The sequence below is a fragment of the Pelodiscus sinensis genome, chromosome 2, assembly GCF_049634645.1.
Source record: "Pelodiscus sinensis isolate JC-2024 chromosome 2, ASM4963464v1, whole genome shotgun sequence".
Taxonomy (NCBI): Eukaryota; Metazoa; Chordata; order Testudines; family Trionychidae; genus Pelodiscus; species Pelodiscus sinensis.
The window spans coordinates 198,392,787-198,417,376 of record NC_134712.1 but is presented as its reverse complement, the minus strand read 5'-3'; the positions used below and the strand labels follow the sequence as shown (position 1 = coordinate 198,417,376).

At 45.3% G+C, this 24,590-nt stretch overlaps 1 protein-coding gene across 4 annotated transcripts in view; it reads left to right on the top strand.

Moving 5' to 3' along the window:
* Window positions 1-413: 413 nt before the first annotated feature.
* The window catches only part of PALS2 (protein associated with LIN7 2, MAGUK p55 family member), a 104,587-nt gene continuing 80,410 nt past the window's right edge, over window positions 414-24,590 (top strand). The window contains exons 1-2 of one of the 4 annotated variants that reach the window (XM_075922191.1): window positions 416-617; window positions 7,253-7,412. The gene's annotated coding sequence lies outside the window, so the exon portion shown is untranslated. Of the gene's footprint in view, window positions 618-7,252; window positions 7,413-24,590 lie in introns of all 4 variants that reach the window. The other 3 variants (XM_075922193.1, XM_075922190.1, XM_075922189.1) reach the window with 3 other exon arrangements.

The following is a 24,590-nucleotide window of genomic DNA, read 5'->3' as shown; positions in this document are numbered from 1 at the left end:
CCCTCATTGATCCCAACGGCTTTACAGGACGTCCCCACCCGCCCAGGGAGGCAGGCAGAACCGAGGACGAATGAGCCACGCCGAGCGGGCTTCACAGCAGGTTTTTGTACGACCTAATGAGGGGCGTGGCTCTGCCGCCACCCCCCGAGCCAAGCCGCCCCCAGCCGGGCCAGACGCCAGCGGCCACTGGGCAGCATCCACCCTCTCCCCTTAAAGGGGCCAGGCCTGCGCACAGGACGCTCGCTTAACCAGCTGCCGGCACCGCAGTGCGAAGCGAGCCGGCTCGCCAAGCGGAGCACGCAGAGGGGGCGGGCGGCCCAGGCACGCGGGCTCCGAAGAGTTAAAGGGGCGGGGCCTGCCTGGCGGGAGGGGGCGCGCTCGCGCTCTCTGGCTAGAGCAGCTCGTTGGGCGCTCGGCAGAAGCGCAACCGCTGCTCCGGGTAGCGCTCGCGCGCCATAGTGGCTGCGGCCGCGCGCGCCGCGAGGGAGGAACGGGGGAGCACGAGAGGCGGCAGGCGCTGCCTCGGCTTTCCGAGGACCCCGGGCAGTCGCGTGTGTCGATGGGGCTGCGCTGCGCTCGCTGAGGAGGAGCCGGAGCGAGGGCGCCGGGGCCAGCCGGTGAGTGCCCCCCCCGTCACGCGGCGGGGTTGGTGCGGGACGCTGGACTGGGCTTCTCCCAGGCGCGGGGGGCAGGGAGGAACTGTTGCTGTTCTGGCTTCTCTGCGGAGACCCTGCGGCCCGCTGCTCGGGAGGCTGTGACGAGTGGGGGCCAGCTGGCCTCGGCGCTGCGAGGAGGCTCCTTTGCCTCCTGGGGGCGGGGGTCGAGCCGCCCCGTGTGTGAGCCGCCCGCACGCAGGCCCGCCCTGAGCCACATACCTGCGGGGGAACATGGTGGCGCTGGAGCCGGGGTTTGCCCCCTCGGTGCGGACTGACCGCTCGCCGCTACCGTGACCCCAGCGATTTCCTGGCCGCTCTGGGTTATCTGCAGCCTCTCGTCTCCTGAAGACTATCCCTTCCCGCTCCGTTCTCCCCGAGCGGGGTTAGTCCCCTCCCGCCCCCCATTGCTGCCTCCTTTCGCCCCCATCTCATCCCCGCGCGGCTCCTCCCAGGGATTATCATCCCACCCTGCGGGATTATTCCCGAGCTGCCCCTGCTCGGCTTCTTCCTTCCTCGAGGAATTATCTCCCCTCCCTGCTGCAATCCGCATTGAGATGGAGGGGGGGGGGGGAGAAGGTGGTTTGATGTTGCAGGAGGGTGGGTTGTAATAGCCACAGGGCTGTCATGCCACTACGTTTTGTATTCTTACTACAGGCTGAGGGAAATCTGGGCGGCGGGGGGGGGAGAGTAGGGGGATACATGGTAAAGGTAGGGCTGCAGCATGTGCGCCAGGAGGAAGATCTAGCTTCACCAAAACCTTAATGCGCTTGGTGCTGCTGGTGTGAGAGAAGCCAGCTGTCTGGCATTATGCTCCATGTATGCGCACACACCTTCTTATTGGGTTATGGAGTCTCCTATTCAGTCCTTTATTGTTGGTTCGCGTCTCTAGAGAAAATACGTAGTCTTCAGTTCATAAAAATACCTATCAAACAGTAACATGAACAAGAAGCAACATCAATGACATTGCTCTTGTGCAGGGTCACATCTGAGCAGAATACTTATTTAAGGCAGTTGATGACTGGTGAAGGGGCTAAACATCTTGCACTGTCCCCAGTGTATGTGTATGGACTGATGCTGCATTAACACCATTGAAACAAGTTTGCTTAATAATGTAGGGATAAGGGTAATCCTTTGTGTGGCTTCCACTTGAGTCTGACTACACATCTCTATGCCCAGTTGCTGCTGTACATGGTAATCTTTGGGTGAGAATTCCAGTTTCCCCTCAGTTGTGCAGTTTAGGGCCCAGGATTACATCTGTTAAACTTCCCTTGACTTTCCTGGGGGGGTGGAATTCGAGAGGGACTGACTGGCTATAAATAGATGTCTGGAGTAGGCTTTGAACAAATTTTGTGTGTGTTAGTTATGAACACAGTGTCAAACTGCTTGGTTGTCAGTGGTGTAATAATGTTTCCTTTTAGTTCCACTGTAGTGGTTGCCTTTTAACACTGTCACCAAGCTCTGTTTAGGAATGCCATAGAGGAACTTGATATTTTTTGGTACCTGGTTTGACTACTCTTTCATATACTTTGAAAATCTTAAAATGCTCTTGAGAAAAGATCAGACTGACAAACACAAATGTTGAAGGCAGAGAGCCATCCTCAGTCTTCATTTCATGCTTGAGGCTGGGTATTGCACCACATAAGCATAGATTTCCTGAGATCATGCATTGCTTAGAGATGTCTGCAGTGTCAAGGCACAATGTCATGAATAAGACTAGAACGTTAGTCTTGGCTTTGGATTTCCATGGCTCTATTTTAACAGGGACTGGCTCCACTCTATTTGAAAATCAAATATTATTCCTTCTCCCAATAGCTTATTGACTGTATTGATCTTTTAACTCCTTTGAATTCAGTGTGCTTTCATAGGTTGCAGATCCTACAGATCACTGCAGTTTCAGTTTCTTAAGAACAATATAACAAAGGTTATTGTTAGACCATAGCAGCTTCTTCAGAACTGTATTTGTTCTGTTGCTATACTTGTGGACTGTGCGTACCAAAAAACTCTGAAATGATTGAAAAGCTGTTGCAGCATATGTGCAGTAGATCTTCTTTAGATGAAAATTACTTTTTTAAATTATTATTTTTTTTGCAAACAGCAGAAGCAATTAATCTTAAATGATGGACTAATCACCTGAAGCTTTTGTTCTGTTGGTGGCATGGGACAATCAATATTCAACTGAGATTACATCCTCATAGTGCGAGGCACTGAACAAACTCAGAGTAAGATTGTTCCTGGCCCAAAGGTCTGGCAACATAAATAGACAAGATAGATGAGGCGCATGAGGATACACAGGGATGCAGAGACATGTCTTAACCAAGGTTACACAACAAAGTGTTAGAGCTGGGTATAGCTTGAGCCCTGCATGGATACAAATTTTGTATGGACATCCATTCTGCAAAAATGAGCTGCGGATATAAAGCAGATCTGTGGATTTACATGGTTATTCGTATAGAACCAGTATGACCAGTTCATTTTGCTCCATCCCATTGCCTCTCTACATAGGCTTGTTCATTTAAAATAATATATGTATTTATCTAATCCTACAAGCAGAGAAGCAAGTTTCTTTGATATTTGAGTGACAATGTTAACTATGTAGCCTTAACATTTTTAATTATTGCAACAGCAGTTGGAGTGTACATGGAGCATGGATTTTTTTCCTTCTATACACACGTACAACATCAAAAGGCTTGTGTCCTATAGATTGAATGAGAGAAATGCAAACAAATGGTTGTGAGTGGCACTAGTGTGTTGTCTGCCACAATACAGAACAAATCAGTTTCCTTTTTTTTAACATAAAATACATAGTTTAAGGAAGGGATTTGAATGAGGAAAAGGCAGTGGGCAGGTAATGGGTTCAGGAGAGTCACTCCATGAATATGAGAGGCAATAGAAGAGATTGTCAAATGAGATCCAAAGATTGACACTACTGGAAGAGTTGGAGTGTTTGGTATATTAATAAAGTTGACTGAATAGGTAGTGGCAGAGTTACATAAACTTGAAGGTAAAGAGTTTAAATGTATGATGGGAAGGAAAGCCGGGAAAAGTAAGTGTGTGTGTGGGGGGGGGGGGGGGGGGTATTCAAAGGATACATATACACAGCTGCTGAGGTATAATTTCCAGCAGGGACAGACACGTGTGTACTAGCTGCGCTGGACCTAGCACACTAAGAGTAGCATAGCCATTGTGGGATGGATGGCAGCTTAGACTAATTGCCCTGATTCCTTGGGTACATATCTGGGCAGCATCTGGAAGATGGGCTGACATTCAAGTGTCAGTGTCTGAGACAAAACAACAACGTGCCTTGTCTTCATTGACACAGTTGTGTTGTTTTTTCTGCAGGATAACTAATTTACACTGGTTATTTTGCATTAAAATTCTAAATGGAGATAAGGTGTTTGTAGCATTTTCCCAGTATAGTTAAGTGAGGTCTGCATTACATCCATGCCCATGGTTGACCTCACAGTAAATTTCAAACTACAATTTTTCCACCCACTATGGTTCTGGAAAGATAGTTGATACCTCTTTTTGTTACATGAGGATAGTTTGTGTTTGTTAATAAAGACCTAGTTATTATTGTTAGTATAGATAGAGATAGTGGATGAAGTTGACAGCTGAAGGAATAGGAGAGGGTAGGTGGAGGAGGCGAGAAACAAGGGGGCCAAGAATAAGTCTAACAACTCCTCAGAAATACTGCTTTTATAGCGTAAGTACTTTAATAGGCCATATAACATAATCCAAAATGGTACTGGTAAAAATAGACTTTCCTATGATTTAAACTGGAAGGAATTGAGAGAACCCTCCCTTGTAATTAAACATGGACTACATATTTTCAAGGTTTTATTTAAAAAACATGATTAATACATGAGGGGTGTTGCTAATATGAAATATCACTCAATTTCAGGAGACTTAGACATTAAAATCAGCAGTCATTCTAGAAGTGTTTATCAAAAGGAAAAAAATATTCATTTGAATTAAGTCAGTTGATGTCTAACAACACACATGATGCATAAAACTACCAAGGTATGTCTTAAGGCAGTGGTCTCCAACCTTTTAAAGTATGGGATCACTTTTTGAATTTAAGTGCAATCCAGGATCTACCTCAAACCCAAATACCCTTGCCCCACCTCCTTTGTGACCCTTCTCCAAGGCCCCGCCCCTGCTCACTGTATCCCTTCACCCTCTCCCATCCTTCCTCCCTTTCATCAGGCAGGGGCAGAGGGTTGGGGTGCAGTTAGTGGTTCAGGGTACAGACCCTGTAAGGGAGTTTGGGTTCAGGGGGCTCAGGGCTAGAGAAGGGGTTTGGGGTGCAAGAGGGGTACATGACTGGGACAGATTCAGGATACAGGCTCCAACTGGACACTGCTTACCACAGGTGGCTCCTGTATGGTGGTGCAGTGGGGATAAGGAAGGCTCACCCCTGCACCTCTCTCAAAAGGAGCCTGCAAACTCCATCTATCCCAGGCCCTGATGTATTCCATCCCCTCTGTTCTGTGGAGATAGAATACAGGGTGGGAGAGGGGAAACAGCTCCCAGGCAAAGGGCAGGAGATGTGCAGCAGTGGGGAGAGGAGGCAGCTGAAGTGCTGCACTTGGTAGCCTCTTGGCCAAACCAGTCAAGATCACCTGTCAGAGGCTCCAAGATCTACCAGTAGATCCCGATCTACTGGTTGGTGGCCACTGTCTTAAGGTATAAGCTGTAGGCATTTTAATTTTACTTGTTTGACCGCCTTCTTCAACAACCAGAACAGCATGAGTCCTATATCCTTCCTGGCTGATGGTTGTCTCTTATGTTTCTGGAGCTTAGTTTAGCCTTGACTTTTCAGTCTTTTTTGCATCTTGCAGTAACTTGTCAGATTCTTCTTTTTCTTAGCTACAAAATCTCAAAGGATCAAGCTTTTCTGCTAACTTCACTTATCCAGTAGCTGGGGACAAGAAGTTGATTTCTAACTGTTCAAACCTTTGCTTTTTGACTCTCAGCATTTTGCCAAAGTATTGGTTGAATGGTGCTGATCATGAAGTAGATGAAGGCATGCTTTTATAAGAGTTCTTGATTGAGAAAAAACACTGATTAAAAACACACTTCCATTCATTCTACCTCTTCATCAAGATAGTACAGCAGCACGCTCACACTGCCCAAGGAGAGTGATTGCATTCTTTTCCTCACTATATATATTCTAGAGTCCATCTGTGTATATTTGTGAGTCTGTTTGTTCAAGAATTCCTGACTGGTAAGAGCTAGGGCCACTAAATTTGGTATGCAGCTTCTTATCCTAACTTAAAGCAAGGTTGGGTTTTGGTTGTGCCAGGAAAGAGTCCCTAGAATGGGACTGTTTTCCATAACACAAAAAGGGAGGAGGCAGAGGACACATTCTTTTCTCTCTTCTCTTCCCCCCCCCCCCCCCGCCAGTGGCTACTGGGGGTAGTGAACACAGGGGCAAGCTATACTGCAGAGTGACCACTGTGGGGAGGGGGGGGCAACCACGCAACCAAGAGGGACTCGCTGAACTGAGGATCACCATCTTACCTGCCACCAGACTGGATAAGTAGCCCCCCCAACCCTTGGCCACAGCCGTAGGGGGAAGGGAGAAGAGCCCTGCTGCTCGGGGCATCTGGGGAGCAGGGATGTGATAGTGTACATGGTTAACTGATGAGCCAAGGCTCATCAGTTAACCGTTAACCGTTAACCTTCATGATTAGATGTAGCTCCTCCTCCCCCCAGCTGCTGCCTCTCTGTCAGAGGCAGGTGTGTGTGTGGGGAGGGGGCGGGGGGCGCAGTGGCAGGCTGTATCTGGTATGTGTAGAGAGCAAGTTTTAAGCTAAAAAGGCAGCTTCCCACAAGCATCGGCTCCAAGGGAGCACCCTCTGTGTGTAAATGCTGCCATTTTCAGTGGCTGCAACTTTACATAAATATATGCATTTTAACATTCCTACTGGGGGGAGAGAAAAGGACCCCCTCTCCCCCCCCTTGACTCATCCACACACACACCCTACCAGAGCCCCTTCCCTGAAGGATCTGGGCAGTGCTGAGTAAGTCTTCTATTTGGTTTATAATTTTTCCTTTTATGACTTTATTGCCACCTCGTGGTCTAATGTGCTTAACAGAAAAGCTGAAGTTGTGACCTGAGAATGTAAGTGCAAGGTGTACAAAAATGTATTGAGCAGAATGAGTGTGTTTTTAATGACAAAGCTATCCAATAAGAGAGAGGAGTTAGCTGCATGGAATTTAGTCTTTTACGAGAGCTCAATCTCGCTGATAGCTTCTACTGTCCAATAGGAAAATAAAAATAGAGGTGGGGCATGAAAAACTAGTTGTTCTAACTGCCTTATTACTGATGTGCAATTGTTAGATCTCTAGAAAAAACTGAATGCAACCATGACAGTATTTCAGTATAAACAAAGCATTGTAGTATTAGTTCTCTATCACACCAGCAAGATTCCATGGATTTGAAGAGCCTCCTGGACAAATTTAACTTGTCTTAAAGACCTATAGTTTCAAACAATTGAAATCAAACTTTTAGAAAAATCCAGGTACTAATAACCCTTTAAATGGTGGTTTTCCTTCAGATAACTTTCCTGGTCTCCTGTTAATGTTTACAGATATCTTTTCAAGAAAAAACGAAGTGTTTATACAGCAGAAACAGTGAAGCTGACCATACACAGCTGAAGTCAAATACACAAAAAGGATCAACTAGAATACCTAGAGAAATACTTGCTAACAAGCCTAAGTTACAGTAATCTGGATGCTACTTGTAACTAGGTACAGTATTATGTAGAAATGACTTAAATCTCTTGTGTCCACTACACATTTCACACAAGCAGTCTGTACTTTTTGTCATGCTGGTTGAAATGCAGGCGGAACTATTATTAAATAGGATTAAGAGTCTTGCTCAGTCTCATTAGTGAGACTGAGTTGGGGGAGGCTACTACTTTATTCAGAATTTGTTTTCATGTAAGTTTCTTGTCTGTCTGCAAAAATAAACTTAATGGATTCTAAGCATGTAGACTTTGTATTTAAAATATTTTTCCCACCCCCTCTTTAAAATATTTGAGGCAGCTTACAGATTTTTTTTTCCTGCAGCTTCTTGCTGATTATAGCTTTACTAAGCTGCAGTAGAATAAAATGAACACTACTCACTCAGGTCAAGTCATTTTTGACAAGGTTTTTTTAAACTGCCTTCTTCACTGTAGTGTTTGAGCACTTCCAGCAAAAGTCTTCAGGTGCTGAAGTGACACTGCTATGGCTGTCTCTGCTGCTGTAACATGATAGTGTGTATACTTCTTACAAAGATGGGAGACTTTTAATCTTTTAATGGCAGTAGCTAGATCAACAGAAGAAATTTGTCAACTTAGCTGGATATATCTGGGGCTTAGGTTGGCATTATCAGATGTGTTGTAATTGGGGGGGTGTCCTGGCCGAAAAGGGAGTTCTTGGGGGAAGGAGAGTCTCACAGTATTGCCTTCTGTAATTCTGTGCTGCTGGTGGTGGGTGGGTGACCATCTCTAAAGGCACTGCCACCATTGGACGCTGTGAAGGTGACGTGCTATGGTATTGCCACCCTTATTTGTATACTGCCTCAAAGTTAGGTCTGACCTGGCCACGGAAGCAATTGCAGGGAAGAGGAGGTCCCTGTGCCACCACAGCCCTGCAAGGACTTGCAGCTGGAGCCTGGCACACAGATAGACCCCCTGCAGCTTTGCTTATCCCCAATATTCAGGGGCTTTGGGCTGGCTATGCACACTTAGCAGTCACCACCTATAAAGCCAGCCCTGCTCCCCTACCCAAAAATGACCACCCCTCTTCCCATACCATGCCACCCTCACTTCTGTGTTGCTTTCAGAGCTGGGGGTACCTGGCCATTAGCCATTGCTTTCAGGCCACCCAGCTCTGAAGGCAGCACCCCTACAATAGCCAGATAAAATTGTCTGAGACCATATTTTCACAGCTGTGACTTTGGTAGGAACATACTTACATTTCTGCTTCTTGGGTTGGGAGGAAATGTGTGAGCTGCGGCAAGGAAAGGCAGTGGAGGTCCCAGAAAAGAGTTTGTCAATCTTCCACAGTTCTATTTTATTCTAACCACCTTTAGGAGCTCTTTGTCTAATTCCATACAGCAAAACTATTATCTTCCTCTTCTCCCCTCCATTTCTACAAATTCAAGAGGCAGAACCCAGGTACAATACTGTTGTGGAAATCCCAGCTATTAGAATGAAAAAGAGGCTGGTATTGCCTTAGATTTTTGTGGAGGGTGCTCTGGTGTGGGAGCACATCTGGCTAACAGGGCTATTTCATTTTTTTCAGGCACTATATCAATATAGAAAAGGATTCTCTTTAGAATTAGAACACTTCCTACAGAACAGACTTAGCTAGATTACTCCCTCTAGTGGTTGAGCTGTAGTATGTGAATCTGAAAAGTAGTTCTGGGAGTGTTGATACTGTATCTATGTAGATGCCTGAACTTCTTTGCGTACAGTTCCTTGGCTTAGCTATTAAAAATTAATCTAATATAGTATTTTAGGTAGCTTAATACATTTTTACAAAAATGACAGAGGTTAAGAAAACGCCACGTAGTAAGGATGTTAAATTGCTGTTATCTGGCTAATTGTGTAGCTGATACAAATTGTATTGGCTATGTGATTAGTCAATAAGGACTGCTCCGCAGAGCCACAGCCAGGGAGTAGCTCCGGGAGCTGGCATGAGCAGGGATTGAGCAGTCCCGGCTCGTGCTTTCTCCTGGAGCCATCCTGTGCTGCGGTTCTGTATATTAAATGTAGTGAAAGCTGTTGGGCTCTTACTCCATTTAAAACGCAGAGGTGCAGCATCCCAGACCAGCATGAGCTGGGACTGCTTGGTCCCCTGTTTGTGGCAGATAGCCCTGTCTGCTGCATGCAGGGGCTGGTGCCAGAGCAGCCCCTGAGTGTGGCAGCTAGCCTTGGCCACCATGACTAGGGGCTGCTTTGCAGCAGCCTCTCCTGTCCCGGGGAGAGGCAGGGTGGCACTGCAGAGATGGTGTTGGGGGGGAACTGGCTTTTAAGCCAGCTCCCCCCCAGCCCAGTTCCTGTTTTCTTCTCTCCCCCCCCCCCCCACTCCTCTTGCTGCCTCTTAAGTGGGGGGGGGGGAAGAGGGAGAGAGTGAGTAGTCGATAAGCTTAAGCTTATCAGGTAGTCGACTAATTGCTAACATCCCTAGTAATAAGCGGGCTTGGAAATTTAACTTGCATATTTATATGGCAGTTCTTTCCCTGACAAGCAAGGAAGCTAATGCTACCAAATCATGCAGAATCTGTATCTTTCACTTTCTCAAAACATGCATTTTTTTAAGCTCTGATCCTGAAGAGAACTTTCTGAAGCTGAAGTAAAATAAATGTACATAAAAATGTTTGCCAGTTCACAGCCTATCACAAGGTTTTGAGAAACAAGCTGGTTTTCACTCTTCTGCCTCTTAGGAAAGCTATGAACAGCTGCAGAGCAATTAAGTTGCCTGTCTGGAGACTTAAAGGAGTAAATGCCTTGAGACTAATCAGTGTATGGTTGGTGGGTTATATGCTCAAATCAGAAGCTGGGTGAGGTGGTGTAAAATAGCAGAGAAACCCTCGGCAGTCGTGAAGCTGGAGTTTAACAGTAGAACAGAGAAGGTCTTTCCAGGAGTTGGTGTGATGGAGGGCTTCAAACTAATCACACACCTACCTAAGCAGTGGTTGATAGAAAAAATAACATCCCTACTGCTGAAGGCTTTCAACAGGTAATCACTTATCTGTAAGCATTTACCCGTTGGTGTCTACCATTAACCAGCACCTGGGAGCAGTTCCCCATCAACATGTCCCAGACTGCTGTGGCACAGGCAGAGGCTGGTAGCTGGCAGTCCCAAAGTGCTGGCATGGCTGGGAGCTGCTCTGGCTGGGCTCCTTCCCTTTGGGAACCCACTAAATTGGTTAAGTTAAACTAGGGATGTGAAGATTTAACCAGTAGGAGCTGGAGCAGCCACTGCCTCCTACGGTGCTTTGTCCCACTACAGGCAGGAGCTGCTACAGTGGCCACAGTTATCCCACAAGCAGGAGCTGCTCCAACCAGGATGCAGAAATCTTAGAGCAGGAATGTTCATGTGCAGCATTGACTCATTATAGTTTAGCACACTAAGCCCTTTCTCCTTCATTGTCTCTTGGCAAGGAAACATCACAGGCATGGCTAGTTTAGCTGGGAGGTGGTGGTCTACCTGGCTTCAATGGCAGTGGTGCTTTTGTAAGGGGTGTGGTGTAGGTGACTCAGGACATATTGTAAATTCTCCAGCCCCTTTTCACAGGCAGGGGTCGTTGGAGCAGACCTACCCTGCTTGAGAGTAACCAGGGAAGCAAACGATGCATCTGATGCACGCTTGAAGATTCCAACTCAGTCTCTATGCTGCTTGCCTGTGTGCTACTTTGGTCCTTCCACAAGTGGTTGTAGAATGGCACAGGACCGTTTCCTAGTGAACAAAAGGTACAAAGCAGCTCTGCCAAGTAACCTTCAGCAAAGGATTGCAAAATGCCTCAAGGAATTTTTCTCAAAAATCTGTCTGGAGGATTCTCATAAAATCACAGCATCAACACACCTGTTCCTGTGTGCTGGACACTTCCATGTGCAGCTAAGCAGTACAGTGGAACACATCTAGCTTTGTCTATTTCTATCCATTCACCCATCATGTAATCAAGCACACCACACTTGCTTTAAAAAAAAAAAAAACTTTCCAGGCTCTCCTCTTCTGCTTCTTACTCATGGGAGTGCTGGGACTGGCTAGACCCCTCCAAAGTGGAGAAAAGTTCTCGACTGGCCTGACCACCTGGCAGCTCCACAGTCTAACTCCAGAACCTCATCTTTTTGTGCTAGGGCCACTTTAGCAGTGCTTGGGGCAGCTGAAAGACTCCACAGGACTCTTGGTGATGGAGGGTGGGTTCACTGTTGCTGATAGCATTCAACTCCTTATAGAATAGCAGGCCTTTGGTGCCGCATGAGTGATACATTTGCCTCCCTTGCTTTCTGGCACACCTGGCCTTAGCTCCTTGATCTTAGCTCTGCACTGTACTGTGCCCTGATCATATCTAGGGATGTGAATGACCAATCTCCTATCCAGTAAGCAAATGCTTATCTCATTGTCGATTAGGCTAGTTGACTAGTTGTTTCCTCCCCTTGCTGCCGTTATCAGAGGCAGCAAGGAGGTGGGCAAAGGAGCGGTTACTTCAAAGCAGCAGTGGTGTGTGGAGCCTGGGGCCTGATGCTGGGCTCCACCTGGTGTTTCAAAGTAGCTGTGCCACATGGAGCCCAAGGTCATCTGGGGAGTGCCCAGCTGACCCCAGGCAACACTTTCACTTTTGAAATGCAGCAACAGCCCTAAGGCTGTTGCTACACTTCAAAGGCAGAGGTGCCTATTGAGTAATTGAATAGTCAGTAAAAAATCATAGACTACTTAATTATCAATTACTCGATATTTAACAACCCTAATCATATCCCTTTTCATACAAGCCACAAAAATCTGCTCCCAGATATGAAATTCCTATAGCTGGAGTGCAGCTGGGACTAGTCTCCTCTCTCCAAATATTGACAGATCTAACAGCTCTACATTGGTTCAAGTGGCAGATCGTTTGCCATGTGGAGTCACCATGATCTCTGAGAATAAGGAATGTGAGCTCTCTACACAGTAAACAGGAAGAAGCATTTTAGAAATTCATAGGGCTTCAAAGGGGGCGGGGCAGAAGTTAGTTTACCTAGATACAGGGCAGTGGAGTTTGAACTGTGACCAGATCAGGTTGGATGGGCATTGTGGATGCCTCCTGGAGGCCATTTATGGTGGCAAAACCAAGTATGGTTGTCTACTTTGGCACTTTGTTGCTAAAACTTTACCTCAAAAAGTAGTTGATAGGGCTTGTAAGGATCTGACTCAGCACGTCCTCTCCCTCCAGCTGACAGACCCAAATGTGCTGAGCTGCTTCCTATTATAGTAGTGCTGCCTGAGCATGCCCAGTAAGATACAGGGGGTGTGGCTGATTCTGTTCAGGGCTGAGTTAACCTCCTCCTGTTCAGTGTGGGGTGAGTACGCCCTGTCAGAGGTGGTTTTATTTTATTGCTGAAACAGGCTAATTTTGTCACCAAAAGTGGCATTGCAATATGTATGCCTCTACTGCCGTGGTCACCAACAGGTCGAACGCGAGGCCTCAACCAGTCCATCACGAGGTGTCCTGTCCACCCCACCCCCATTTCCCTCCCACCCTCAAAGCCCCACTACTTACCTCAAGTGAAAATAGAGGTAGTGTCGGCTTCCTGGGGATAAACAGAAGTCCGGCGATTCCAGAAGTGCGCTAGCTGCTCTGCTGGGTGTACTGCGGGAGGGAGCATCGGCTCCCTGCACCGCACAGGAGGGGTGAGTCAGCCCCGGGGGAGGCATGTGTGGGGTTTCCTGGCGGGGAGATCGGCCCCGGGGCAGGCGCGCATGGGGTTTCCCTGCGCTGGGGCGAGGGGGTTGGCACCAGGGCAAGTGCGGGCGGAGGTTCCCTGTGCTGGGTCGGCCCCAGGGCAGGCACGTGCGCGTGGGGCTTCTCTGCGCGGGTGGTTGGTCCCGGGGCAGGCACGCGCTGGTTTCCCTCGGGGGTTGGGAGTATCCTGGGAGGAGGCAGATGCAGGGGACTTTGCCTCCACTGGCACCTCACTTCCCAGCTACAGAACCCTGTCCCTGCTCCCCTGTTCCAAGCTACAGAACCCTGTCCCTATTCCCGTCCCCACTCCCCGAACTCTGTCCCCACTGGCATTCTATCCCCTGCTGCAGAACCCTGTCCTCTGATCTCCCAGCACCCTGTTCCCTCTCCCCTGCCCCCAGCCGAGGAACTCTATCCCCACAAAATGTATAATTATAAATGCTTCATTTTAGATTTGAATAGCATGAATAAAAAACAGACCATTTATTTCATAACTATAAACACATGATTTTAATTTTATATATCATATAATTTAAAAATAAACAGTTTATCAGAATGTGTAAGTAAGGGCTGGGGATAGTAAGTGGACAGGAGGAGAAGAGAGGGCGGGGCTTCAAGGAAGGGCGGGGTGGTAGATCTTCACCTGTTCTGAGATTTAAAAGATCTTCGGTGTAAAAAGGTTGGAGACCACTGCTCTACTGTTTTGCCACCAAAAGCTGCCTTTACTGACACAACTTCAATGTAGGCAAGGCCTAAGCTTTTAGCTCAAGTATAAAAATTATCTGAGCATTAGAGGACCATGCTCAAAAGTAAATCTTATTAGCCAAAAGACAGCCCTGTAGCACCCACCTGAGAAACAAGCTTCTTCCCAAAACAATCACTGTTTTTCTAGAAGGCAAACTCTCCAGGACTACCTCTGACCAATTTGGATTAAATTTCTCTGGTTGTCTTTTTCTCCACAACAAGATGGATAAATGGGTTGATTTTGTTTTGGTTTTTAGTTTTTGTTTTTCCTTCCCATAAAAGTAAACTGGCCATTGAAGATAAGATGCTTCTTCCATTATTTCAGTCTGGAGCTTGGGTATCCATATGGCTCAAAAGTACCATTAGCTTCTTTTCCTGTAATTCTTCTTTCTTCGAGTGGGTAGCTGCTGTTTTTGTCAGAATCCACCCTGTGCTTATTTAAGTCTAGTACCTGGTAACCACTTGGAAGATTTTATTGCCAGGAAACTTCCACCTCTTGAGGGACCTGGAATGAATAGGTGGCTCTTATACCTATAGGCTGTGTCTACATTGGCATGATTTTATGCAAAAGCAGCAGCTTTTGTACAAAAACATGCTGCCTGTCTACACTGGTGGGGAGTTCTTGTGCAAGAACACTGACGTTCTAATGTGTGAAATCAGTGCTTCTTGCGCAAGAACTATGATGCTCCCGCTCAGGAATAAGCCCTCTTGCGCAAGAGGCCAGTGTAGACAGGCAACATGAATTTCTTGTGCAAGAAAGCCCTATGGCTAAAATGGCCATCAGAGCTTTCTTGCACAAGAGACCGTCTACACTGGTATGGATGCTTTTGCGCAAAAGAATATGCCAGTGTAGATGCTCTCTTGCACAAATATTTTAATGCAAAAACTCTTGTGTTAAAAGTATTTGCGCAAAATCTCACCAATGTAGACATAGTCTATTAGTGTTTTGAAAGTCACCAGACCATAACCCTAAGATGGGAGGCTAATTTAAAAGCCAGGAATGCTCTTTCATTAGGCAGGCCCTAATAATAGGTTGTGTTTTCTGGACCTCTAATAATTTTTGCTCTCTCTCCATTGAGTCCTATTTATTTCAGACCACTTCTCCATTTTGAATTGTAATTTTGTCCTTCAAAGTGCTTGCAACCCATTATATATTGGTATAATCTTCAAACTTAAAATGTAAACGTCATGCCAGCATTCTTTATGAATATACTCAGTTGAACAAGGCCTAGGATAGATCCCTTGGGGAATCCCACTTGATGTGCCCTTCCAGCCCGATTGTGAACCTTTGATAATGATAAAAACGGCTAGCAATCCTATGGCAATTTAGAGATTAATAAATAGATTAGATTATGAGTTTTCATATGTCAAAATGCATTTCATCAGATGAGTTAGAGTGGAAATTACAGAATCCAGGATATATATTATATATAAACCAGCAAAAGCAATTGTGTCAATTGTAGGACCAGCATTACTGAAGCTAATTAAGTTAGGCTGGATGTGTCCCATTCATAGCTTTAGATGTGGAAATGTGAATATCAGAGGCGGAGGAAATTGCCTTGTAGTGCATTAACCAGTTAATAGCTCTAATCAAGTCCAAGTTGATAGTGTCAGACTTGAAAATGGACTCTGGTTTAGTTATCTTCCTCTGTAATTGGGTGATAAAATTCCTTTGTAGAAGAGTGGCTACTTTTAAATACATTAGTGAATGTCCAAGGAGGTTAAAATGTTCCCCCTACAGGTTGATGTGTGTTACCATTCTTGATGTCTAATTTGTGTCCGTTTATCCTTTGTCACAGAGATGGTCCAGTTTGGCCAATATGCATGGCAGAGGGCATTGCTGGCACTTGATGGCACATATAACATTAGAGGATTCACAACTGTATAAGTCCTTGATGTTTTGGCTTATGTGGTTAGGCCCTGTGATGGTGTTGCTATGTGGACAGAGTTGGCAATGAGGTTTGTTGCACTGGTAGGTTTCTGGGTGAGTGTGTCTGTGATATGTTATGTGGCTGCTGGTAAGAATGTGCTTCAGGGTGTGGGGCAGTCTGTAGGTGAAGATTGGCCTGTCTCCCAGGGTCTGAGAGTGAGGGATCATTTTCCAGGGTAGATTGTCAGTGATGTGCTGCAGGGATTTAAGCTAGGGTCTGTAGGTGATGACCAGTATACTGTTTTCTTTGTTGGGCCTGTCTTGAAGTAGGTGACTCATCTGATGACCCACAAAAGCTCATGATCATTAGATCATATATTTGTTAGTTTCTATGGTGCTACAGGACTGCTTGTTGTTTTAAGACTAACATGGCTATCCCTCTAAAACATTGATAGCTATTTTTGGCATTGTTTCCCACCAGTAATGCACCCATCTTATGTTTGTCCAAGCTATATATTTTTTTAAAATTTGCTTATTAAAAGGTCATGTAAGATGATGGACTTTTGATACTAGTGTGTTTTTTAAAACAAGTACCTTTTTAACCTACTGTGAACAGGTCATAGGCAAACTAAAGGGTAGAGACCATTTGTATGTCCTTATGTAAATCTTGATTACTGTGTTTGGTAATCTATTGTAACCCCCTCTTTTCTCCCTGGGTTACTCAGGAGCAGGCAGTGCTCACCTGGTGTGCCTGATGGTTTTAACATTAAAGGAGATTCTGAGTATACCAGAGGTAATGCTGGATAGTTGGGGATCCTCTATCCACCCCCTTGCTGCAGTCCCTTGCTTCTAAAGGAATATACAATGGTGCCTCCACCTGGCTGGCCCCTGTATACACTTAAATGATGTGCCTTAGGAGCCTCCAGAAATAAACTTTATTCCAGTAATAATCTGGATCTAACTCTAAAACAAAAATAATATATATCTAATTGATTAAATTAGAATTAACACACCTTTACTTAACACCTTAAAGAAGCAGGGTTTAACAGACTAAAATTGAATAAAATCAATGAACAAAATACACAGAAATAAATGAAACTTACCTAACTGGCATTTACACTGCCACCATTTATCCCACCCCGGAGTGTGCACCCCTCTGGATCTGAGTCTTAAAACGCTTGCGTTGACATGCTTGAAGAGCTGTAGCTGAAGGGAGAGAGCACTGTGCAGGTTGTGTGTGTCAGTCCAGGCTGGCAACAAGCTGGAAAATCCCTCTGACACTGGAGCTGGCCCCACCAAATGCCAGCAGCTCTGATTCACTGGGCAGATCACTGCCTCTCTTTGGACCCAAAGTCAGTCTGTTTGGGAAAGTGCTGCTTGAAACTGAGCACAGAAGGCAGTCACAGTTACTACTATGTAGGTTCTTCTCCTTTGTGTGGTGTCCCTGTTGGTCTCCACTCAGGTGTTGGTGCATCCTCATGCTGGCAATAGGAGATTTTTACCTTAGCAGTGCTTTCATGAGCTGTGCATGCAGTCGCTGTCTTGTGCTGTTTTGTCCATTAGCTGGGTGCGGAGTCTCTTAGCAGTGCGACTTTTTCTGAAACAAAACAGAATTTTCTGAATTATTTCAGTTTTTAACCACTTCATCACCTTTAGTTTTTTTTCTTAGACCAACTCATTCCAAAAAAACCTTCCAAATTCACTTTTCTGTCACCCCAACCTCTTCAAAATGCTGGGCTCACCCAGATTAAAAAAAGTGACTCTTGCAGGGACTCCATGCCCGTTCTGGATGGGCACGCCTACTGCATAAGGTGTCTGGGCAAAGGCCTTGGGGTGCAGAAATGCCAACACTGCCAAAGGATGACAGCAAGAGTCAGAAGAGAAAGGGAGAGGAAGCTTAAGAATTTACTAAGGGAGAAGTCTCCCCAGCTGCCAGATCAAAGAAATTGGTATCAGCAGAACCCTTGATTCTGTGGAAGAGAGCCCATTCACCTCTGCCCCAGGACTCTCCTAAGTTTGGCACAGGTGCGGCTGGTGATGCTGATAACATCCTGCACTGCCCATTCGCAGGTTCCATATACCTTTGGCACTGCAGAGAAGTGCAAAGCAGCACTGATGAAGAGGGCGGAGAGCAGAAGTCAGAGCCGAAGCATAAATGGAGCTCCTCCACACTGATTAGCATGGATTCCCACCTGGCACCGATGACCAAGTCGGATATTCCTCTTCCTCTGGCATTAATGGAAATGATAGCACCAACTCAAGCTGCTCCTTCACAGTGTACTCCAGCACCTAACAAACGCCGGCACCAGAGACCACAATGAGCAAGACCCACAAGAGGTCTGAATCCTGACCTTGGGCAGCAAGGTGCTGACAATGCCGCCACCACCACCAGAACAGACTGCCAGGTCACCACCACATTTCCCTATGCTTGGTGCTGATGTAGGCTATTCTCACCAATCTGAAGATATCTCCTTTTCACCCATGCCGTCCTCCCTGGTACTGGCCCGGCACCGAGCATGGGAGCAGGTTCTTATCCCAACTCTCCTCTCCATCTATGCAGTGGCATCATAGCATTCAATCAAGCAAAGGTCCTCCCAACACCAACCTCACTACCCTTGGTTTTAACCACTCATGGCCATATCCACCTCAGTCCTACCATACACAGTGACCCCCATGGGACCCATGGACTCAGTGCTGCTCACAGCCACTATTGACAGGATACAGCACCCTTGACTCCCTCGTACAACAACTCATTCACCACTAACTCCGTCACTACAGTCACCTTCTGTGGTGACACAGACAGACCCTATGGAAAGGATGATGACCTACCTCAGTCTGACATGGATGACTCATCCCTGGCTGCCCCGTCGTCATCATCCCCTGATGGGGTGCCCGATCATGCTTGTTATGTGAGGAGGTGATCAGGTTTTGGAAGGTGTTGCATAGCAAATGACGTAATGCCAGTGGCGATGTAAATACTAGAACATTATGGCAGACATTTTTCAGAGCAACATGAATAGGCGCTCAGTCCCATGATCCTCTACTGGATATTCCATGAGTAGGGGTTCCCAGTAATAGATCTCTTTGCCACCAGAGCTAACGGCAAATGCCCATACTTCTGCGTAAGGGCAGGAATTCACTGGGAGATGTTTCTCATACCATGGACATCTCCACTTCTAGATGCCTTCATACCAATTCCCCTGGTTCTCACAAGATGCACACAAATTATGCAACATTAATCCTGATCGACTCACCCTAGCCCAGGGAACAATGGTTTCCTTACCTGTAGTACCTCTCGAGCCACGAATCAATACCTCTCCCAATCATTTCCAGTGTTCTGTCCTGACATCAGGGATGACTCTGACACCCTAATCCCAAGCACTCAGGCTCACTGCATGGTTACTTCATGGTTCCAATATGAAGAAACTTACCTGTTCTGAAAGGGTAAAGCAGGTCCAGTTGAATAGCCATTTCCTTTCTGCATAATACTTATCTGAATAAATGGCGACAATTGTAGGAATGGTGCCAACATCGTCATTACAGCCTACTACTACCACTATACCTATCATCCCCTAATATCTCATGGACCTTAGTGAGGCAGGACTGTCCATCAGCTCCATAAAAGTTCAATTAGCGGCCATCACAGTCTTTCATGACCTCGTGGATGGCACTTTTGTGTTTGCTTACCCAATTACGAAATGCTTTCTTTCTGGCCTACATAAGATGTGCCCTGATTTACGTCTGCTAGTACCACCATGGGACCTACCGCTTGTCCTGAATACCCTGACAAAGTCTCCCTTTGAACCTCTAGCAACCTCCTCTTTCCGCCATTTGGCTATGAAAGTAGCATTTTTAGACACAATTATGTTGGCCAGACGAGTAGGAGAGATTTCAGCCCTGATGACCGATCCACTTTACATGGTCTTCTCCAAGGACAAGATTACTTTACGTCCACTTCCAAAATTCCTACCAAAGGTAGTCTCCTCCTTTCATATTAATGAACCCATACAGTTACTCCACATTCTATGCACAGACTTATAACTCCATTAGGGACTCAATCCTGCACATCCTGGATGTACGTCAAGCTGTGGTATTCTACTGGGACAGAACAAAGCAATTTCAAATGTCTAATAGACTTTTTATGTCTACCTCTGGTCTCTCCAAGGAATATCAAAATGGATATCAGCTTGTATACAAGCTCTGCAATAAGTGCCCCCCACCCTCGGGATGACTGCTCATTCAACATGAGCAATGGCAACATCTGCCGCCTATCTTCACAATGTGCCCTTCACTGACATCTTTAGGGTGGCTACCTAGTCCTTCCACCATACTTTTGCGCATCACTACACATTGCAACAGGGACCAATTCCCTCTACCTTCATGGGCATCAATGTCCTTGGACACAACTCCAAAGCCCACCTCTGCCTAACATGGGTACTACTCTATAGTCACTCTAGTGGAGCACCCACTCAAAGGTGAAGTAGTTACTTGCCTTGTGCAATAATGATGGTTCTTTGAGATGTGTCCCCCTCTGGGTGCTCCACTACCCTCCTTTCCTCTCCTCTACTTTGAAGTCTAAGGGATTTCTCAGTAGAAAAGGAACAGAGGGAAAACTGCATGCGATGGTGACTGTGCATGTGCAGCATGGGAAGGCACTACTAGGGTAAAAATCTCCAATTGCTAGCGTGAGGACGCACCGACACCTGAGTAAAGCATCCACTGGGACACACATCTCGAACTATAGTTACTGCACAAGGTGAGTAACTTCTCAGTCACAGGCGCACCTAGGGTCTCTCCCCTCCAGGGACAATTATAAACAGCCTCTGAAGCAGCCTGTTAGACCAAAGCCCCAGGACACACTCAGCAGTAGGCTCTAGCTTCTGGCAGCAGCTCCTATACTGGAAACTCCCCATCAGCAATCTGGCTCCTCTCTCCAAATTGGATCCCACCACCTCGCTCTCTTATAGGCAATGAAGAGAGAGAACAGTTTTCCTCCCTTATTCCAAGGTTTTATGGGAGTTGTAGTCTCCAGGGCTAGATTGTAGCACAGAGGAGCCTCTCAGTAAAAGTCAGAGGCTCCTATAGTAAAGGGGGCCTACACAATTAATTTCTAAGAGAAGAGAGGCATGTAAAGAGAAGAACTTCACCACCACTAACTCTCCTCACCTGCCCCCCACTCTTCCCCCAGATGCTGAAGGATTAAGACCAGCTACTTCATTCTCTCTCAAGCACATGCGCAAACATACACAATTCTAGGATAAACATTTTAAAGCACTTGAGGTCTTTAAAGCTCTTTTGGATATTTTATGGGGGAAAATATAGATTATAAAGATGATGGGGAAACAAATGCAGCTTTGTAATTTAAGCAACAACACAAACTGCATTTTACGATGAGTAGACAAGACCTCTTTTCTTTTCTTTATTTTTATTGTATTTTAGACATAACACATTCAGTTGCTTTTTACACAAAGAAGCATAAAAGTGCAGGGCCAATATATTTTTTTTCTATTGCAAATCACCTTGACTATGAAATTCCCTAGTGGCACAGTCTTACAATTTACATTTTTAAAATTGTTTGTTTATAGCTAATTCTAAAGTTTGTCTGGAAATAAGCAGTAAATAAAGCTGTTCTCAAAGACATTCTTGTTCCATTTTCAACTTGATAGTTGTCTAAGGGGGGAAAAAAAGTTAAGTGATTATAGAGATGCACTGAATTTCTATTCTGAAAAATATTATGCTTCCCTGTTGCTGTGTGAAATACTTACACAAACAAAAGGGAAATATACAAGTGAAACTTATTAGATTGATAATTGTCAAATGCACAAAACTGAACTGAAAGGTAGATTTTTCTCCAATTGTGGCTTTTTTTTAAACCATATATTGTAACAAATAAAATAGTAAATATTTGGGTGTCATTTAGATCATGTTTAACCAAGTTCTTCTGCTTTGGCGAAGTGGATTTTGCCCATGAAAACTCATGATACTATACATGTATTTTTGTTAGTCTCTAAGGTGTCCCGGGACTACTCATGGTGGTGGTTTTTTTTTTATTTTTTTATATAAATTAACATACTAACACAGCTACCCCTCTGAGACTGTGTGACTGATTTCATTTGTACAATTAACATCAAATCTCTTAAAATAGTCATGAATAACTTTGGATATTTAAATACCTATTTTGTGTAGTGTATTAAATTTTAAGAGGTGATGAATTCCTTTGACTGAATGTCATTTCTAAGGAACATACATTGGCAGGCAATGTTAATTTGTGGTAACTAAGTCTAAAAGGACTCTGCACAGGTGTGGACATCCAACTTCATGTAGCAGCTGCAGGATCAGGGCCCTTAGCTGGGAGAGGTGCAGTACATAAGATACAAACATTTAGTGAAGTAAATATCCAGCTCTTGCTATGAAATCTAAAAATTTCAAGTATCCTGTAATCTGATTTTAATTTACTATCACCATATTTTACTAGTTACACTTATTTCAGGAATTTGTATCTTAAAAATGTCTAGACACTGTGTGTATTTGTGGCAAAACACAATCCACTGTATAGGAAGCTAATGCCTTATGGCTTCTTTTAACCCTGTGATTTTAGTATTTTATATAGGGAGAGCACTTAGCGTATGTTTACTAATTTAAACTTCTTGGTTGTATGAGAACAGATCACTCCTGAATAAAATAGAACAGATCAGTCCTGCAGTAGCCTCTGTCCATTGGGGGTTCCAGCTTCCTGTTGGGACCCCCCCCACACACACAGCCTGGTGCTGCTGCAAGAGCAGCTGGGGAGGCGGAGATAGTGCTGGGGGGGAACTGGCTATGTAGCTCTCAGATGCTTTAGTAAATGACCTTTAGTGTAGATTGCTTTAGTGTAGATTTGTGACTTTTTACCATTTCGAAAGAAAATCAGTCTGATTTCTGGATTTTATTGTATATAACAAATGTAAAATTGATTTAAATATTTCCCTAACAACAAAGTATTAAACAGCATAATTAGCTAATCAAAATGACAGTTGGAACAGTTAATACATCCACAAATTGATTTAATTCCCTGTTAATAACTGTCTGAATCCCTGGATGAACAGAATAAGACTTAAATCATGAGGGTAATAACACATGATCTGCTCTTATATAAGGAGGCATAATTTACTCCTCAGTCCTTTGAAGCTGTGTCTAGAAATGGCTCTTTCAGTGTTGCCATTTACTGAGGCCTGATCTACACTGCAGATTTAGGGTGATGTAATGTAGTTTTCATAAGTGACTACACTAAAATGCAACTTCTGCCACTGTAACTTACCTGCAAAACCAACTTACTAACTCTGAGAAGTATAGCAGTTAGGTTGATGCAGCATCAGCTTAGACCCTGTTTTCCTTTTATTGACAGAAGCTGAGCCATAATGTCCCATACTGAGGCTGTCTACAGAAAGCCGGAAAAAGATACATAAATTGTGAACTGCAGTTTGCTTAGCTTTTCTGCTTTTCTTCCAAAGGGAAGCTTTTCCGACATTTGGCCTGTTTACACTGGGCCAAATGTCGGGGGGGAAAAGCCCTCTTTTATAACGTCCTTTCTTCCTTGTAGAACGTGATTTACAGGGATGCCGAAAAAACACTTCTGCTTTTCTGAATATTTTTTTGGAAAAGCAGATGCATTTCCGGGATATCTTTAGTGTCCCCAAAAAGCTCTGTAGTCTAGATGTACCCTGACAGTTAAATCCATGCAAGTGTTCCTAGTGAGAGTGTGCACTGCTGACACATGGTGTCTGGTGAGGACATGTTAAAGTAATTTAATTACTGGGGTGGCTGTAAGTTGACATAACTTAGGTCAGTATAATCTTGTAGTGAACACTTGCCTTGAGTCACTTAACCAAGGGGTTGATTTCTACTGTCTTTTTGAGCAAAGTATTTTTTGCAGACACTATTTCTTAACACTCGGTGTGATAAGACTGACTTTGAATTTGGATGCTATTTTGGCTTTCTCTTATGTATACCTAAAGAACTGTTCAGAGGAAAAAAATGAGTATAGGTGGCAAGTGTCCCTAATGGAAAATGCTCTTTAAAAGAAAAAAAAATTCTTTAGCTTGCTCAGTCATCTGTTAGGACATAAGAATCAGGCTTTCCAATGGGTGGGTGAGGAGGTGAGCAAAGGGGAAGATTGCCCCACGGCTTGGCAATTTAAGAGGGCCTGTGCCCTTTAAATCACCACCAGCACCCCAGGCAGCATGTGCTAGGTCAGTGTTTCTCAAACTGCTCTGCGGAGCCCCGGGACTCTGAGAGACATCTTCAGGGGCTCCATGAGGTTGACAAACTGGAGACATCGATAGGTACAACACATACAATCAGTGGACCACTGGGGCACCGCATACATTTTTATGCATGTAAAGGCTCCGGAGCCCAAAAAGTTTGAGAACTGCTGTGCTAGGTAATGTTAAAGGACTGCCAGGTGGAAGCTAGCCCCTGCCTCTTCCCCCCCATGTTCCGCCCCTTCCAGGAGCAAGGAGCTCCTCTCCCTCGGCCCAGAATCCTGGCAATTCTGTTGGCTCCCCTAGTAAGAATGGCCATACCAGGTGTCTCAGCTCAATCCCCCAGCCTGACACTGCATGCAGAGATGGGGGGCCTGGCTACCTGACTAAACTCTGCAAAACCTGTGTCTGCTTCCAAGAGACAAACTTACTCAATCTCAGTCCCTCAGATTCTTTTTTTTTCTTTGCTGCCACCACCCATGTGATTCCAAGAAAATAGAAAAATAAACCCTTTTCCAGGGAAGAGACCACTTGGGAAATCCCCTCCCTAAGGTAAAGCTCTTCCCCCTTGCCCCAACCTTTGCATTGCGTGGAGTTGGGAAAAACTGGAGGGAATCCACAGACAGCAATGGGACTCTGCC